At 37.9% G+C, this 19,404-nt stretch overlaps 1 protein-coding gene across 3 annotated transcripts in view; it reads left to right on the plus strand.

Annotated features, from left to right (window-relative positions):
- The window catches only part of LOC125971210 (zinc finger protein 469), a 156,594-nt gene that overhangs the window by 51,200 nt on the left and 85,990 nt on the right, over nucleotides 1–19,404 (plus strand). The gene's annotated exons all lie outside the window — the stretch shown is intronic.

Below are 19,404 nucleotides of genomic sequence, written 5' to 3' on the forward strand. Positions count from 1 at the left end.
ATACGCAAGGAGCTTTGACTGTCCTGTGTCATGGAAAATCAGCGCTTTTAAAAACACTCAAACCAAGGCATGCAATGCCAACACGAAAACACATGTCAAAAGTCGCCGTGCCGATGCTATACAGAGAATTGAAGAGAGTGGTTTTGGAGGGGTTGAGGTCGGCACATAGTGTGCTTCTTACATGTGGCAGTTGGACCGACCCTTACATACGTAACTATCACTTCTCATTTCTTTGAGGGTTAATTTTCTTTTTACTTTTTCAATACAGAGCTGCCAGTGCGGGTTTTTGTTTGTACTTCATCTGCACATATACGTTATTGTGCCAATTTTTTCATTTACTATGACAATTTCCTACTGCAAATAAGTTGGAACAAGTTTATTATTATTAAGCTTTTTCAGTGTTATAGTACCAAGGCGTACTACATGTATTAGGTAAGCAACACGGCATGGAGCTGACACATTTTGGCTATACATCAAACTCAAGACTCTTTATTTTATTGAATTCTATTATTGAATGGCAAATACATTGTATGGGACTCGTAGCGAGCTTCATAGTGTTACTGGTGTGTGGTAGGCGTGGCAATGCCGTGCCCAAACCCCTGTCAAGAATTTGCGTGCAAATGAGAGGGGATAGTCTAGGAAGTTTACATAATCACATGGGCTGTATGGTAATTAAAGAGTCGCCCCACTCTAAAGGTGTGTGTTTCCAGCAACATGTTCAAAGCCACCACTTGCGCATTTTAGCATCAGAGGTGTTCGGCCAGTTGTACCCTACCCCAAGTTGATTGCAATATCATGTTTTACTGCATTTTTCTTTTAATATGTGTTCAGTGATAAGATTGACTGAGGGTTGTCATCCTCTGCCATCCTTTACTACAGGGGATGGATGCTAAACAAGTTTGTATGGCATGCATCCGTTATCATGGTCACCGATATTTGATCATGTGATTGAAAAAAAAGTCTTACATGATGGACTAAACTAAATTGTGCTGCTTAATAGAAACAGTTTCAGAGACATAGAGTGTATCAGCAGGTGGGGTTGTTTTATCTAGACTCAACTACTGTGTGTGCACCTCAAACCCTAAACAGAGTATCAGAATGAAAGCTAGCACAATGGGAATACTAATGTGTCCAAAGGGTGTGAAAACATTCCTGTTATCACTATGGAAAACTCTCCCAGCTGTCATCAGAAGGAGGAAATATTATGAGTCTGTCTGCCTGCAAGTGTGTGTTATCCTGGGACAATCCTGCTGTGTTTATTTTCTGAAAGAGAAGACATTTAGCTTTCACATCACACAGTCCAGGGTCCCATGCTGTGCATCTGACAAGAGAGAGACTGGGTCACAAAAAGATAAAAATAAAATAAAATCCACAAAGATATTAAGGGCACCCACACACACACACACACACACACACACACAGGCAATTGTCAGACACACTTAAAAGCAGAGGAAAGGTAAACAGAGTTTCCAGATGACCATCCACGTTGGGATCTCAGATTACAGGAAAACTTTTCCAAAGCAACATTCTCATTTTAGTTTTTCCTCTCTGACTTTCTTGCAATTTGGAACTCCCTCACATGTTTCCATTGGGCAACAGAGTTACGAGTTATGGCTCCTGTTTTTGAATGCAATATTCTTGAAAACACTTTTCACATTTTTTCAAGCAACGTCTAAGGCTTTAGGAATATAATACAGAATTATTATCTTCAGATTTCCCTGCCTGTCTCAAATATATTTTCCTATCACCTCTAAAATTTCATCCCGTTTGATGAATTGAGTTAGTGATAGAATCAACAAAAAAAATAAAAAGAAGCAACTGCAGCGATAAGTACTATACAAAAGATTTAAAACACATAATTACACATAAATCTAGAACTCGCTTCACAAAAATGCTTTGTTTTAGTTCAGTCTTTATATTTCTCAATTAGCTGTGTCTTGTGTGTGGTAAAAGCACTATTGTCTTTCTTTGCATGAAATCAAATCAACTCAATTCAGGCAATACGTGTTATTGTTAAATCATGTGTAAATTCATCAGATCATATTACACATTCAAATGACACAAGCCTATAATCTATCTTCTCTTTGTCTACACACAATCGGTGTCATCACATGTACTATATCTTGATGGTTGCCATTATGGACAAGAGGAAGAGAAAAAAAGGAGCTGTGATAAAGTTGGGGACATAATGAGCACAGACACAAGTAATGTTTATGAGGTAAGAGACGCTGATATCAGATTAATAAATAAATCAATTAATCAAAGTCAAGCCACTTTCCATAAGGAGACCAATGCAGTCAAAAGAGACAGACCCGTACTTACGTAATGATGGGTATGTCCCGTGTTGGTACTTGAGTAGTTGCAGATATCTAAGTCCATATTATTTTTAACATTCATGTAATGTTTATTTGAACAAACCCTGTCACCCACCCGCCATTTTGTCATACCTTGTCTTGGTCTTAATAACGATCACCACAGGAAGGTATTACCCTCTTGCTCATAAATATGTGTTCTGAGAGTGCTGAAGTATGTGAACCATCAATCAACCATTTTTCACAAGATAGCCTTTTAGTGTACTGAAGCACACTATGAATTTGAGACCTAGAATTTTTCAGAGTGCACTTCTAACCCTGTCAAAGGAAAACATGTCACTGCAAATGACCTGAAGCCATGGTTCTTTCTCTGCTGGGTTCATCTGGGCTGTCCTTCTAAAAGAATGACGACTTATGGTTTTACCTATACATCATACGCTCACGTGATGCCCCGGGGTGGGAATGTATGGGTCCTTAACTGACAAATCTCTGTCAGTGTGTGCTCTTGTTCTTCTAAGACTCACTCTTTAAACACCTACCGATTTAATGTTTTTTCCCCTCCCCTTTTGCTTACAAAACGTTTTTCTTTATCTGTCTGTCTAATTCAAAACAATTCATGTCATGGGTCTTGCTGAGGGATCAGAATTTGGCGATATGTCCTTGATTGACTATGAGGAAATCCTGAATTAACTTATTCATTTAAGATTATTATTATTTTTTTTTAATGGTATGAAAAAAAAAACAGTTCTAAATTGACGTTTCAATAGCAGAGTAATGCCTGGAGGAGTGAAAGTCTGCATGGATGCAGCTTAACTTCACTTTATGGTTGTCACGTTGATCCTTTGGAAACAGCAAGTTGAAACTGACCCAACATTGTTTCCAAAGCATTAACCTGTATTTTGCTAGGACAATTTATGGCATTTGTGATAAGATTGCCATATGATAAGATAATCGTATCCGGTGGCATCAGCTTCTCACGCTACACTTGAACTGCTGTGCAGTGGCCTCAGGCTTTATACAACTGTCAGACAGAGTACACCACTGAGACTAAAGTTTTGAAGAGGAAGGGCATGAAAGAAAGCGGGTGTTGTGAAGTACATGGTATGTGACGATTCACTTCATGGGATAATGGGATAAACTTGCACCAAATAATAAATATTAATTGTCAAATGATATAGTATTATCCAAATAAAACAAATCTATTATTATTATTGTTATTATTAATATATTATTATTTATATTGCTTATGTATTTTCATTTTAACCGCGCTTCTGTCATCGCTAAATTACAGCTGGTCATTACTATTTTAGGGAAGTCAGTAAAAAACTGTCTCCAAGGGTAGCCGGGCCAGTCCGTCTGTCCTCAATCAGTCAGTCAGTAAACCTTTTTGTCTTTTACCTAAAATTTGCTATACAAATAAACTTGCCTTTCCTTGCATTGGCTTAACAGTAGCGATATACATATCGTACTGTATACTTTATAAACAATGAATATAAAAATATTGGTTCAAATGCTTTTTTTTTTTAAATGAATAAATAAGACCAATAGAAATCATGTAAAAACTTTTGGGGCGGGGGCAAGTAAAAATAAACATAACATTTCTTTCTCACTCTTAGCAAAGCCACATCATAGTTATGAGTGTGTATAAACTAGTACAACCATATTATGTTAGTTGTTTATTTTTATGTTCCACTCGAAGTGTTAAAAAAAAAAACTTGTGTTGCACAGTACATGCAGGCCACAGGTGAAAAAAAGTCCTGTACAGATTTAGCTTGGTCTTACTTTTTTTACATCATAAAAGAACATTTGCACTGGGGTATGTAGACTTTTTTCATCCCTTGTATTTTTTTGCCTTACACTGTGTATTTTCACTCTGTGGCAGTTTTATTGTTCTCTCAAATGTGCTTTATAACGTTGCTGCTAAGTGAGGATAAGATTTGGACAGAGATGCACACAGATGAATGTTCCAGAAAAATAAGTGACAATGCAAATACCAAAATTGTCTCAGGGTTGTGACACTGTAAACAAAGCTTTCTTTTTGATCCTGTTTATTTTATTTGTGGCTTTTGCGAGCTTTTATTTACTATGTGGGGATAAGTGTTTTCTATCAGAGCACATTATGATGGTGAGGACACAATCCTTACCAAAATAGTTTTACACTCCCTGTGTTTTTTGTTTCTTCCTAAATCTTGCTAACCTCTGCTCTGATCTTGCTGAAAGTTTCTTCTTCCAATCTGAATTGTTTTTTTCTAAATGAATCAAGGGAGATGAACAGCTTTTTGGGCAAGCGGGACGGAGTCCTACAATTAATAGCTGAACTAAATTATTTACATGGCCAGAAAGTTTGTGTGTTTTCCCCACACTCTATTATATTATATCCATATGTTTGAGATTAGACTCGTGCAGGAAGAGGAGATGGGAAGTAGTTACCTGATTTTTACAACTTCTTTTACATGCTTGCCTTAAGATATGATTTATTCAATCTATAGTAATTACGGTTTAACTTTTAGTGCCAAGGCTTGGCAAGGCTTCTGTATGTAATAAATTTGTTTTACTCTGGGGCTGCTGCTTTATATTATGACTCCAGAAGCTAAAGGGACTGAATAAAATGCAACTGGGCTCATAAAACAATGATAAACATTATCTTCTAACATCATGTCTGTCCTTGTATTTGGATTGTTTGTCATTAAATGTCATTTAAAGGTAGAATTCAAGCTAAGGTTCAATATGCTGATGAAATTTACGCAGACATTTTTGTTGTTAAATTTACTCAATTTCATTTCGTCAAGTAGTCATCAATGTTTAGGAAAGTGAGGCAAGACTGTTCAGTCGTTTCATGGAGGTGACACTTATGCATGTAATAAATGAACCATCGAAGTGGCAACAAATATGTGGGATTGAATTAAAGTCAAGTATAAAGTCAAAAGTGTCATTCAAAACAAATTTGCAGATTCATGGACAATCAAACAGTCAATCGCCCTCCGAGCAGTCTGTCTCCCCTGCGCAGAGCAGGTCAAGGTCAAATATATGCAACCTCGCTGTTCAGACTCCAGTCACGTTGCAGAAAATCTAAGACGTATCCGATCTAGGACCACATATGAAAGCGACTCAGGTTGGCTTTAAAAAAATCAGAATTGAGTCGTTCAGACAAAAAGGTCTTATGGGGCATTGAGCAAAAAAAATTGGGAATTTTATACCTGCATTGATGCAGATGAAAATTGAGTAAATTTAACCCACATTTCATTCATATTAACCCAGATCTTGAAATTAGCACCTCTTACAGTAGATGAGTGTGCGCGCGCGTGGGTGTGTGTGTGTGTGTCTGTCTGTTCGTGTTCATTTTTTGTCTTTTAATCACTTTGAAATAAAGTATGTCGAGGCCTTAGAGCTCAGGGTTGGGTGGAATCATAGCCACTTCAAAAATGACACATTGCCCTACAAAAAACACTGAGGGACAAATAGAAGTGCAAATTAAATTTTCTTTTCATGTACGTATCGATATATTTTTTCTATTACTCCATTGCTTTTAGGTTGTTTAGATTTCTGGCAGTGAGATTCTCTCTGACTGGAACAGATGTTGTGCTTGGACCGTATTGACTTTGTTCTGGTGTGACTGCATCAGAGGTTGTGGTGTAAAAGAGTCTTCTGCCCTGAATGCTTTCTCTCCTTTGTGATCATAACTTTAAGGCCAGAGGTGGTACTGAGCCCAGTCCGCCTCTCTCCAAGCTTTGGTTGCTGCCACAAGTGGGTGTTGATATTCCTGCCCGAACAAACACCTCCTTGTCAAATCACACAGTATTGTATATCTAAAAGGGAATCGGCTATTGACTTTTTGATCCGTGATACACATGTTCCCAATTGTAGAAATCAAATCCAGATTTCCTCAAAAAACACAAAAGAAACAATCATCAAATAAGGATATTGATGATTCCTTCCTGTTAAAATCTATTTCTTAAACCTTCTCTGAAGTTGATTGAAGATTTCTCACCCTATTAAAAGAGCATCACAAGTAATAGAGATACAAGGAGCACAGTCTTACCCTTACAAGGTCAATGTATAGTTTGGCAGCTACCTTCAGAAAAGTACGTTCATTGATCTGCAGTCTACATATTTCCAATCTTCTACTGTATGGTTTTGTTTACATAAGAGACATAAACTGTCAAGAATTTAGATCGATTATGACTGTAAATCCGTAACCTTAGAACATTGGAACATAAAATCTGTTTAGGGATGGTAGTTTACCTTCATATTTTTTAGGACTTTAAAATAAACCTTTACTTCCCATAGGCTATGTTAGAAATGCCAGGGCCTCCATTGAAACAAATGAGAGTAGGCAACATTCAACTAAATGGACTCCACGACTCACAACTGGTAAAAAAAAAAAAAATGACTACAGGCTTCAATATTCCTTCCATTGGTAGATGTGAAATTATAAATATGGTTAAGTATTGTCGTAAAACTATACTGTATTTACAGCATTTTTATGTCTTTGAAAACATCTGTGCATTTGCTGCGCTGTAATTTATGATGTCACCACTTAAAGCAACAGTGAAAAATCAGTGTCCTGGCTCGCCATTTGTGATATCCTATGGTGCATACTGCAGTGCCTGTGACTGCACAGTTTATTTGATCCCGCCCCATTTGATTGGTGCTTGTTTGGAATGGAGAGGCAACAGAGGCCAGGAGGCCAGAGTGGTGCAGGGCCAAGCTGTTCTGGAACTTGTAATGGAAAAGCGTCTTTAGTCATATTTTTACTGGTCACGCTTCATATTGGACAACTTTAAGGGCAATGGAATTAGGTTTGGACTGGAATTTACAGTATTGTCATAGCTAGCTCCTTAAGATCACCTTCTATTTGTATTTGAGGAAAGACATGATATACAGGATCTAACTAATGCTCATAACAAACTAACATATCACTACCAATATTTTGAATTATCAGGGCAAATCCCAATACACTGTATGTGGTGTGTATGGTGAAGACTCAGTTGCTGTTGAGCAAACACAGTTGCCTTGGGCACAAATTTATATTGGCTCGTAAACTTAAGAAATACCCCTTTTTTTTATTGCAGAAAATGCCAAACAAGGTATGTCATTTGTTTCTTTTCAGGAGTGAGGTTAAATGGTAAAAAGGTTAGTCTAAGTCTATATGCTTCAGGGGTCCCTTTTTAACTTGATTGTCAAGAGATGAGGCGACTGTTGCCTTACTTAGGTACATATGAAAACTGGGGTGCTGCCAAAGCACACGCAAGGCTTCAGCACATTCCAAAATGTGTCTCCACAAGCAGACTTTTTCACTCCATTTTAATTTTTCATGTGCTGGGGGGGTATTTCTTGTGTTTTGTAAGGTTAATTCATACACACTATTTGACAACTTCCTTTTGAGCGGTTTGGCACGGAAAAAAACTGACATAATAAAGAATACAGTAATGATTACATTTTAATCACAGCTAATGAAGCAGTGAGTCTGTGAGAATATGTCCCTGCAATTACAGGATATCTGCTACATTTGAAGCCCACGAACAACACAACAGTCTGATAGCCAGTAATTAGGTGCAGCGTCAGTGTTATTCCAAAAATGCATCTTGTTTTGTTCTGCTAATCTTCATTCCATTTAAATGGAAATAGACATTTTTAAATGCTAACAAGATCCAGTACAAAGGGTTAATAGTGTGGGTATCAAAGCAAAACCTTTGTCGAGCTTTTTTTATTGTAAGGCTCAATTACACTTGAATACTAAACAAGAGCAGAAGTTTGTGGTGGTAAGGCCAGAAGAGATTTTCCATATTGCCACCACAAACTAAACTATAAGAGAACAGAATCAAAAGTAATTTGAAATGACCTATGCTGATTTCCATCTCAAAAGACAATAGTAATCAGGCCTGCCACAAAAGAGCAAAACTGTGCATGAACATGATTTTAGATGAGAAGGCAGTTTTAAGTTTAACTTTCTATTTTAATTTAATCCAGTTATGGTCCGTCGCTTTGTCATGCAGTTTGGATGGTCTCTCTGTGTTCTTGCAAACGGATTTGTTGTATTTGTTGTATATTGGATCGCCGATGGAAAGTATGTTAAGCGACAGAGAAAAAGAGGGAAAATAAATCTTTATATCCAAAATCTGATCTGCTGACAAACTCAAATTTTCTCCTTAAGGGATTTCCTGAGATTACTAAAAACAAACACACAGACGTGCAATGTTCACTTCTAGAGGCAATAGATTTGCAGAGTTTTAATAGGAGCATTATTAGGACCCTTGTTTGGCCAGGATTAATAGCTTCGACATCCAAACAGATTCAATTTTCTAAGGTTGGTTTGTAGACGTGGCACAATGTTGTTGGAAATATATTGGGATCACCTGGAGAGCTGCCAAAACACGGCCTTTCTTAAAGGTTCAAGTTCAGCAGAGACAATGACCTCATTTAGTTGTTTTATTTTGCCAGTAAGCATTTTCCTAATGACGTTATGGTTTCAATAGCTAATTTGAGGTTTTTACTCAGTTCAACAGCATGTTGTAAATTGTTACTAAATTTAGTAGATGTTAGGTGAAGCACAACAAATGCTTTAGGGCGCAACCAAAGTCATGTAGTTTGCCAACAAAGAAGAAAAATTCATGTATGTATGGATGGATAAAATATTTTTATTTATTTATTTATTTTCTTGGTAAATGGCAATGGACGATTAATATCCCAGCGGATTAAAAACAACAAATTTAAACAAATTTACAATTAAAATAGAACAGTACTTTTAAGAACATCTGCATATGCATATTAAATGTAAGTTTACATGGGGAGGTACAGAGTGAGGGCACAACAACAGAAAAAAGGCAGATTTAAATCCTCACACACCTCAAGTCAATCAGTATTCTGAAAACTACCCTTATTCAAAATAAAAATTAACAAATGGTTATAGTTTCACCCCTATCAACAGAAGCTCAACTGTACGGACAAACCGATGTGGACAACGAAGCTTGTTGGAGATGCTTGTCTGCTTCCTGACTACTGTCAAGAAACCTATCTGGCAGACAGAACTATTTGTAATCCTTTGTAGTTTAGTCCTACTTTGCTCTGCTGTTTTTTGGGGTTCCACTGGGTCCAAGTCAAGGGCCACTTCTTTTTTTTTTTTTTTTTTATATGTATTTGGTACCCCAAAGTTCCATAAGAAAGAATGGGGACTATAGAAAAAAATGATATTTTGAAGAATATCGTTGGCAGTAGGTCAACGCACATATTGAAGGGATTTTACTGTGGATATTTAGCAGCAGTGCCTTTGACATTCTCTCCACTCCGCAGACAGCTCTTCATTTGCCTGCTTTGGAAAAATGTGGCAAATTGTTTTAGACAAATTTGCTACGTCAGAATGTCTGTGCTGTATTTCAATTCACTGGAAAGAGTCACATTTTTTTTTTAACCATACTAACATTTTTTTGATACGCCTTTTAAGATCGGTCTATAAAGTGTATTTCTTGGATACTTGAAGGGAAAAAATGTGAAGTGTCAAGAACTTTGTTAATGAATCCTAAAACTACTTTACATCTTAAAAATAGCATTGATATCCAGGAGTTTAAAATATATATGCTACCCCTCCTACACACACGCACGCACGGAAACGCACGCACGCACGTGCACACACACATTTCATTAACATAAACATGATATGAGTAGATTCTTACTCTCTTTAAACGTTAACAGTTAGAGAACTAAAATTAGGAAATGTGAATCTAAAAACTAAATAGAACAGAATGCCCATTCACTTAAAGTTTACGTGAAATTGAATTAGCAATATGATGCTTAGTCAATATGATTCTTTGGCATCACATCTAAATCTTAAGAACAGTTCAACATATCATTTTGGTTTGGTAATGATATTGAGAGTCCATTATCAATTATAGTCTACGTAGAATCATTAACCATTAAAAAAAGGAGGTTTGGCGACAGACGCTTTAATGGAAAATATGGCAGAGGCACTTCCTGTAAGGAGTCAGACTCATCTGTATGAGATTTAATCCTCCCCCTAAACATTAATGTCATCCTCACATCATTCATCATCTATATCTGCATATAATACTGAATACATTCTTCATATAACACAGGCTGTGGTCCTGGCAGGGGATTTGTGGGGGAGAGGGGCTCAAGGAGCGGTTAGGAACAGACTGAAGATAAGCGTCAGCAATGTAGTAGCGCAAAAACGTTTTGTTAGTTTTGGCTGACATACTGTCGACTTTAAATGAATGCTTCGTGTACCAGTTCTCATCTTTCTGTCAACCATCTTACGCTTTATTTAATCAATCAATAGCTTTTCTTTCCCGTCACTTATTCTTCATCACTATATGACTGATCTTTTCCTGGATCAGCCAGTCATCTCTTTACATTCCCAAGCATTCTACCCAATAACGTCACATCTCTGCGATTTGTCTGCATCTTGTCAGTGCTCGTTTCTGTTCACTCTTTGTTAGTCCATTTATGTCAGTACTAGATACATTAAATTGAGAAAATCCACTTGTCCTACTGATGAGTCTATCCGAGCTGACTTTGGACGAGAAGCGAGTTACGTTCACACACATTCATTCACATCTATGGACATTTTAGTTAATCTAACACGTCAATTTCATTCATAAAATCGGACAAGGAAACACCTGGCCACATATATTGACCTGAATTTCAGCTCTTGGGCATAGAGATTTTTGACTCATCTTTTTAAAACTTTTGAATAGTCTATACTAATCTCTGATTTGAAAACTGGTCATTCATTAGTTTGTTTTGAATCTTATACTGAATATGATATGAGGCTCTACATACATTTATTTAGATTGACAGTCATAATGGCCCACCGAAGGAAACTATGACTACGATGCGTCCCGTGACAAAAATGAGTTTGACACCCCTGCTCTAGAGTAGTCATCTGAAGCGTAACCGGAGATTGGTAATGCAACAGAATAAAGACCCAAAGTACAAAAGTAAATCAACAACTGAATGACTTCCACAAAAGGAAATACACCTTTGTAATGGCTCAGTCAGACATGACCTCAACCCGTGCATGGCATGACCTTAAAAGAGTGATAAACACCAGATTTCTCAATCGTATTTCAGAGATTAAACTCAGAATATATGTTTTGCACCTGTTCAATGTAACACTTCAATATATTTTATATACCGAATAAACTTGTATTAGACAAACATTTATTATTTTTATGTATTTTTATTCTTTATTAATTATTAATTGTATTTATTGCAATTTAGTTTTACTCTGTTAGCCTGATACAAGCAGGAAAATATTTAAAATATAGTGTACCGCAAACCCTGATGTGTGTTACGGGTTTGGTTTCTTATTGAATCAAACTTCAATAAGTATGCACGTCTAGGTCTAATATGCGTATTACCAAGATGGAATGGCAAATGAAGAGTGGATGTTGAAAGTTGTAGCGTAAAAAAAATGTGATGTGATTTATCTACTTAAGTGTAGGCATGCGTGTGAGTGTGCGTGGTCCCATTAAGACAGCAGAACCTGATTTGGAACAAAGCCAGGGGGCAGAGAAGAATTCAGGTCATCAGAGAATGAGCCTCCACTTAGTAGACAGGTGGACAGGTCGTAACAGAGGCCTCATTGTCCCTGGCTTACAGAGGCAGACAGGTGTGCCCCTCGCCCTCAGCACTCACCGCCAGCCTGGCAACGTGACCTGCTCTTTGATTCTTTGCCTCATCGTCACCATCTCTACACACATGCATGCACGCGCATACCTACTGTTCCACTTTATTTCTGCACCTTGAAGTGCATGCAAATTTTGCAATCTTAGTACTTATGGGTGGGAAAGAATTGGGATATATATTTATATATTTCACTGTTCTGGCTCTTGCCAACACGCAACTATGTACCCGTGCTCACTTGTTGACTAGTTGGGATTTTTAATATAATGAGATGGTCTTGTCTAGCTTCTCTCAGCTTTGCATAACTGGATATCCAGCCAAAATCTGTTTTATCACATCAAATAGTTCAAATCACTTTCTCTGTATTTTGGCTATAGAAAGAAAAACCTCTCAACATTGTCAAGACTGAAGCTAGTTAAAATGATGTTTCTCTAGGGCTGAAGCTAAGTGCTCACATATGCCACTAAATATTTTATGCAGTTTGTACTTGGAGAAAATAAACATAAGAGTAAATAAGACTTTTCACTAACTAGTGAACAAGTAACTGGTTTTCATTTTTAGTTAATCCATAGTTTTACTTAAATTTAAATTGTGCAAATTGTCTTTTCTTAAAAAGAAATATTACTAGGTGAGATTCTGAGCCAGCGTATTTTCATGTTAAATTATTTCATCCCTTGTGTCATATTTTTACATTTCATGTTTGTTTTCTTGTACATTTTCTTCAGTATCTAATTTATTTCAATACATTATCATGATCATATTGTTGAAGTATTGTTGCCATAATATTGTGTTTTAAATTGGTTTATAATTTATTAGGAATACTGTCAGTTAACACAACGGTCAAGTTGACTGCTCCTCCCTGGCTGGGCTTGGATCACATCCAAAACTTCATACCCTTGTTGTTGAGCAGCTCCAACAGTTTGCTCTATCTTTATACCACCTCAAGCATCACCCTTGCCACGACATGCTGGACATCTTCTTGGCTCTGTGCCCACTTTCAGGAAGCTGTCTTTTAAAGCAGGATTAGATGTCTGTTATCTAGTGTTATAGTTCAGAGTTGTGATGTTTTGTTGCTGTGCTCGTACAAACTTTGGTGTACACTAAGATGAGAGCCATACCAGACCACCAACAAAGCCTAACTGGTAACAAAAATGTCTGGCGTTGTGCTTGTTAGGAAGAAATAAATGTGGCCTGCATAGCTGTCTTAAGGTTGTCGTCTTTCCGCTCAATATTTTATCTGTGGATTATTTAAAAAAAAGTTCAGCTTGAGCTATCAAAGTCAAGTCAAGTTTATTTGTATAGCCCTAAATCACAAACAGTCTCAAAGGGCTTCACATAGCCAAAATTGACAATTATTCTCAAAGCATCCCCTGATCTTAAGCTCCCAAAAGTAGCACATATTATTGAATTTCCCATTGCAATATGTGATCATTTATACTTTTTTGTTCTAAATGTATTCAGTTTTCATTGCCAAGTTGAGTCAAGAAATCATGAGCGACTTTTTCCTTCTGCTACTACAGTTTACACAAACTATGCCAAATAATATACAAATTGGCATATCACAGCATAGAAGGATGATACATACATTACAATATATTTGAAAAAACAAACTGAAGGATTTTCACCTGTATCAGCAGAATAAATGTATCTCTCCAAGCAAAGAAATACAAATGTGCTGTCATTTGCAAATGTCATGTTAATACAGGGGGATTAGCTCTGAATGTTGTCAGTTGTTATAAAATCAGGGATTTTCCAAGTTTTACATGGACATGCAGAGGCCAGTGTTTTCAGTTCTTCCTCCCAATAATGATTGTCCATTACACTGAATCATTATTTTAGTTGTAGCGATTTGGGTTTTATGTCAAAAGTTGATTATGAGATTGGAAATCAAACTTTTGTTTTTAGTTTCCAGTAACTAGCATCTGAATGTGATAAATTTAAGACACCACCTTTTGTGTGAAGCCACACAATTTTCACATGAGCAAAAGTAAAGGAGCACGTGAATGACAGGTGTGTTTTGTTGCATAGTTGTCTTCTGAAAAAGTAGCTAATCATACAGTAAATGGTGATTTATTACAGGTTAGCAGTGTGAGTGCTTGTTCCATTATGTTTGCTCACTTAAAAATCTTATCATCTAGGAGTCGAAACTGAACAGTTGTCATATTGGCTTACAATCACGGATAGCAAGCTTCCAAAGCATTTTTCAGTACATTTAAAAATATGCATGTCTGTCCTAAGCTTGTCTGTCCACTTGCAGCTGTGTGCATATTTCTATGTGCATCCGTTTAAAAGTGGAAATGACTGATCATGCGTGGCACATAGCTCCCCCCCTTGTCTTTGACTTAAATTCAACATGACATACATTTTTGCGTGCAATTTAATAGTTCCCTCGAGGTCAAAAGGGTGGCAGGCATGAAAGGAAATGAATGAGTGAGATCTGAAAATTGATAAAAAAAAGATTTCATTGTCAGTGAATGTGCAAAACAATACCACGCCACTATCGCATTGCACATTAGTCATCTATCATGACACAAGATGAACTGATCCTTATCAGATTCACATGTTCATGCTCCAAGCCAGACCTTTATGTATGTCTCAATTTGTGTGCACTGTGCATAATCAAAATCAAAACGCTGTATGTGTCAAATAATATTTGTGTCAGGATCTGTCAGTGTAAATTGTGTGCCCATATCAACAGTTATGTGTGTGTGCGCACGTGTGTGTGTGTGACTGCAGTTATTATCTACAGTATGTGGTATGAGGCTGCACATAGTACGTTTATGCAGAACTAAGAGGATCATTTTCACCCTATCTGTCTTTCACAATCTCTACTATAAAGACTAAAAAAACATTCCATCACATGTCAAGTAATACATGCAATAAATACAAACAAATAAAAAAGCTTTGATTTCTCCTTTTACACTTGCACCACATATTGTTCTCTGCTCTGGATCGACTAGAAAATATGCATGATTTATATTGCATCACACATTTGACTCTGAGTAAACCAGTGGTCTCTTGTGAAATTTCTCATCCAATTTTCCAAACCATTGTATTGGAGAAATCAAGCAAATACCAGACCATTAGAAATAGTTAAATGTGACTGTCCTGCAGTCCTGACTCTTTCTACATTCTTCCACCTGCTTATTACATTATTATCCAGAAAGCTTTGCAAACAGTGTATCCACCTCTTCTGGTCTTCCGCATTTAAAGCCCATTAAAGACACATTTGGCCAGAATGTGGATTTATAGTTTATATTCTACATTCTTAGTGAGTCAAAGAGAGAGTAATATCCATGACTTGTGGTCGTCATATTTCAGCCTTTATTGCAAAAGTCAAGCAGTGAGGGTTAACGAGTGTTTGCGCACGTCCCAAATGTTGATTTATTTATTTTTGTCAGGGTTTGCTCAAGGTTGGAAATATCGGCCAGGGATTTTTTTTTGTTAAAAAATTAATTGTGGCAAAAAAAAAAAAAAGACTTGCAACTGTAGAATGCAGCCACATTTCAGAACGGAAACACCAAATAGTTTGTCTTCGATTATATACACTTTGAAATCATCTGTAGCCAAAATCGTGACTGATTGAAATTAAAAATGAATTTGAAAAATTAATCGAGCAGCCCTAATATGTACTGGAGTTAACTGTCCGCAACGCATACAGTATATGCATTCATTCATGCATTCATTCAGTCAGTCATTCTCTGACGCTTCAGCTGTTTAGGTTTGTGAGTCAGCTTTAGTGTGCACCGGCTGGCTGACTTTGGCTGAGAGCCAGGTTACATCCCTCACCAGATACCAATCGATTACGAGGCCCATATAACCAAATGACCAGCCAGCCGCACTCGCATTCACACCGATGGGAATTTTAAAGTGCTCCGTGAAACTAACTTGCATGTTTTTGCAATGAGAGCGGTAGCCAGTAAAGTCTGGTTTCCTTCAGAAGAGAGCTGATGGTGTATAATTTGTATTAAACGAAACCAAAGCAATTAATGTTTACTCAAACCAGAAGCCCTGGCTGAATGCAGTGGTAAGAGCACTGCTGAAGGCCAGGGATGCTGCCTTCAGGGCATGCAAATCATCAGTATTCAAAGCAGCAAGAAAGAGCTGGCTGTGGGCTTCAGCAGGGTTAAATATTCCTATGCACAGAAAACCGAGGGCCACTTCACCTCCAATGACCCCCAGAGCATGTGGAAAGGCATTAATTGCGAATTACAAAACTAAGGAGGCACGATGCTCAAAAGATTATTTCCCTGCCAGATGCCTTGTGACCCTCAATTAATTCATATGTGAGGAAGACCCTGCAAAGCTGCAAGCCCTGATAACATCCCACGGCGGGTTCTGAAAGACTATGCCCATCAAGGTGCTACAGGCATTATTAACATCTCTCGCCATCAAGCATCTGGCCCAACCTGCTTAAGACTCCCTCCATCATCTTTGGACCCAAGGTCTCTACAGTGACAGGTCTGACAATGACAATTGACCAGTAGCACTTTGTGCTTTGAGAAACTGATATGGCAGTAATAAGAAAAATACAGTTGACGTCGCTGTGGACCCTGAACAATATGCAGACTGGAATAACCGCTACGCTGATGATGCCATCTCATCAGTAGTCCACAGAGCCTTCACCCACCTGGAAAGAAAGAAAGGCTACTCTTCCTAGATTTCACTTCTACCTTCATCACCATCACCCCACAGTATAAAAGCTGAATATTTTTGGTCAGGGGAATGAGATCCTGGACTTCCTGACCAACAGACCACAGATTGTCAGGTTCCACAACACCGTCTGCTCCTCCATCACCCTCAGTAGTGACTCACTCACTCCAGGGCTGTGTGCTGACCACCACCCCCCTAGTTTACACTACAGACCTATGACTGCTCTGTGGAAATGCCGAGCTTTCATAAAGTGAAGTTTTAGCAATACTGGGAAACATCATGAATAACGCTGAGTCAGCGTACAAAAAGGAGTTAAAACATCTGGTGGACTGGATCAAAAATAATCTTTGTATCAGTGTGAAGAAAGTGAAAGAGATAGTGCTGAACTTTGGGCTGGAACAGATGCCTCCTCACCCAAATGCACATCAGAAGAGCAGCAGTAGAAATGGTCTCCAGAGGCGACCTTTCCCAGGACCTCACCTGGAGATAAAACACTTCCTGTCTGTTCAAGAAGGCTCACCAATGTCTCTAATTCCTGCAGCAAGCCGGATGGAGGTGCTATTTCTTGAGAAGCTTCCACAGATGTGTTGTGGAGAGTGTCCTTAGCGACAGCAACACAGTATTGGTTTCATACTTTCTCATCAGCCAGTTCTCATGTCCTCTTGTCTCATCCCATCAGTCATCTGCTCGGTATCTGCTATTTTGGTCCTCCAAGTGTGTCTCACCTGCATAATTAAGCCTGGTTTAGTTCCATTCTATCGTGCAGTTTTTGTTGGATCCTTGCCCTCTATCAGTTGCAGTTTTTGTATTTGTATTGAACTTGTCACACAAAGTTTCCATAGTTTCTGTATTCTACAGAGGGAGATTATAGTCCGGAAATTACGGTACATGCTTTATTTATTTATGGGATGCACTTGGGTCCACCTGTCCCTCCAAAAACTAAAATGGATACTTAGAGGGAAACAAAACAAAATAAGTGGGCATAGGAGGAAGGTGACTTTTGTTCTAGAACAGGATGCTGGATACTAGATATGACAACCAAAAATGGTATTTGTATGGCATTTGCTTTACACACACACATAAGAAACAATACATGTTAATTTCAGAACTTTGAGTGACGATTATGAAACTATTAATTCAGTCCAACTGTCTTGAACAGATTGAACATCTCGCCTCAGTTGACTTGGGTCCTTCACATTTGTCACCCTTTTTCCTTTTATTCACTTACACAGTGTGCTTCCTCGCATTCTGTCAGGAAGTCAGAGACACTCTCTTGTGTTATGCACCATTACATATTTTCAGGTTAAGTTACATGGACTCCAATTTCCAGCTGTCTCAATTTCTCATCTGCAGTGTGGCAAAAACTTTTCACAATTTAAATATCTCGTCTACCATCCATCCACAGCAATCACAGCCTATTCCATCCCCCACGTTGTCACACGACCTTTCAGTTTTGTCTTTGGTGGACCCTAAATGTGGCTGCCAGGGCCCCCAGCAAGAGGTTACAGAATCAGTTCTAAGAAATAACCAAATTTTGTATATACAATAAATAGTGTGTCATGTGACTAGGCTAAATTGGTAACCTTCAATTGTTATCTTTTACTTAGTCATCAATTTGATGAAGATCGCAGTCAGAATGGAACCTTTTATCGCGTTGACCGCTTTGCGACTGGAGAACTATGCCGCTTCTCAATGGCTGATATAGATTTGTGTAAATGACAGCTGTGTTTAATCTAATTTGTGGTCATTTGTTGAAGTTAAACTCTGGGAATGTGGAAAGAAAATATTTAAAGTGATAACAGGTAACCTGCGCCTTCTGCTCATTTTTCATCTCACTTTCACTGGGGGCACCGCCAAGACACACATGAGCAACTCTGTCTCCGCCAGACTGAATAAGAGCTCGACTTTAGTCCAAATGCATTACTGGCCAAGCCTGGAAAAGTTATGAGAAAAGCCATGCATTTTCATTCCATCCTGCTTTAAAAAAAACCAAAAAAACAATCCCAGAACTCAGAAACAGAAAAAAATCCATTATTATGCATTTTTTGATATGATCAATGTACATTTTTAACGCATTACAAGCAGGGTTAGTGGTAACTACATTGGTGAACACATTCAGTCTCAGTAGGGAAAAAAGCATTTTGCACATTTCATGATGTGTTGCATGCATTGCTTGTAATGTGGAAAAACCCCACGTGATTCATGGCATCAATGCATCACTGAGTAGAATTTAATTAAATCAATAAGCAAAGTTTATCCATTCTCTTTATTCATCACTGTGTGACTGAGCTCTGATGCTTTGCCACTGTCCTGTTTAGTGTGAGTGTTCAATCTTCTTATAGTAGCTTTTGGCTTTGTAGCTTGCCCAGCGTTATTAAATTATGGTACAGTCAACTTATTTTATGGTTTATCTAAGGATGGGAAATGACCCAGCAATCTATCCATTTTCTTTTTAAACTGCTTATCCTTATTAACATTACAGGAGAGCTGGAACCAATTCCAGCTGACTGAGCGAGAGGAGGAAGGACCTTGGAGCAGGTGCCAACAAATTGGAGGACGAATATAGATAAACAATCTTTCAAATTCATATTCACGAATAAGGAAAACTTGGGCTCCCACACACACCTCTGTGCGCCAGATGTACGAACCACTCGTACACAGTACTATTGCAGTACACATATACAACCATTGTCACTCATAGTCACACCTATGAATGATTTATGAATTTATCTAACATGAATGACCATCAACATTAAATTGACCTCAGTTAGTTAAATTTTTGGCATAATCTACAGCA

The sequence above is a fragment of the Syngnathus scovelli genome, chromosome 6, assembly GCF_024217435.2.
Source record: "Syngnathus scovelli strain Florida chromosome 6, RoL_Ssco_1.2, whole genome shotgun sequence".
NCBI classification, from domain to species: domain Eukaryota; kingdom Metazoa; phylum Chordata; class Actinopteri; order Syngnathiformes; family Syngnathidae; genus Syngnathus; species Syngnathus scovelli.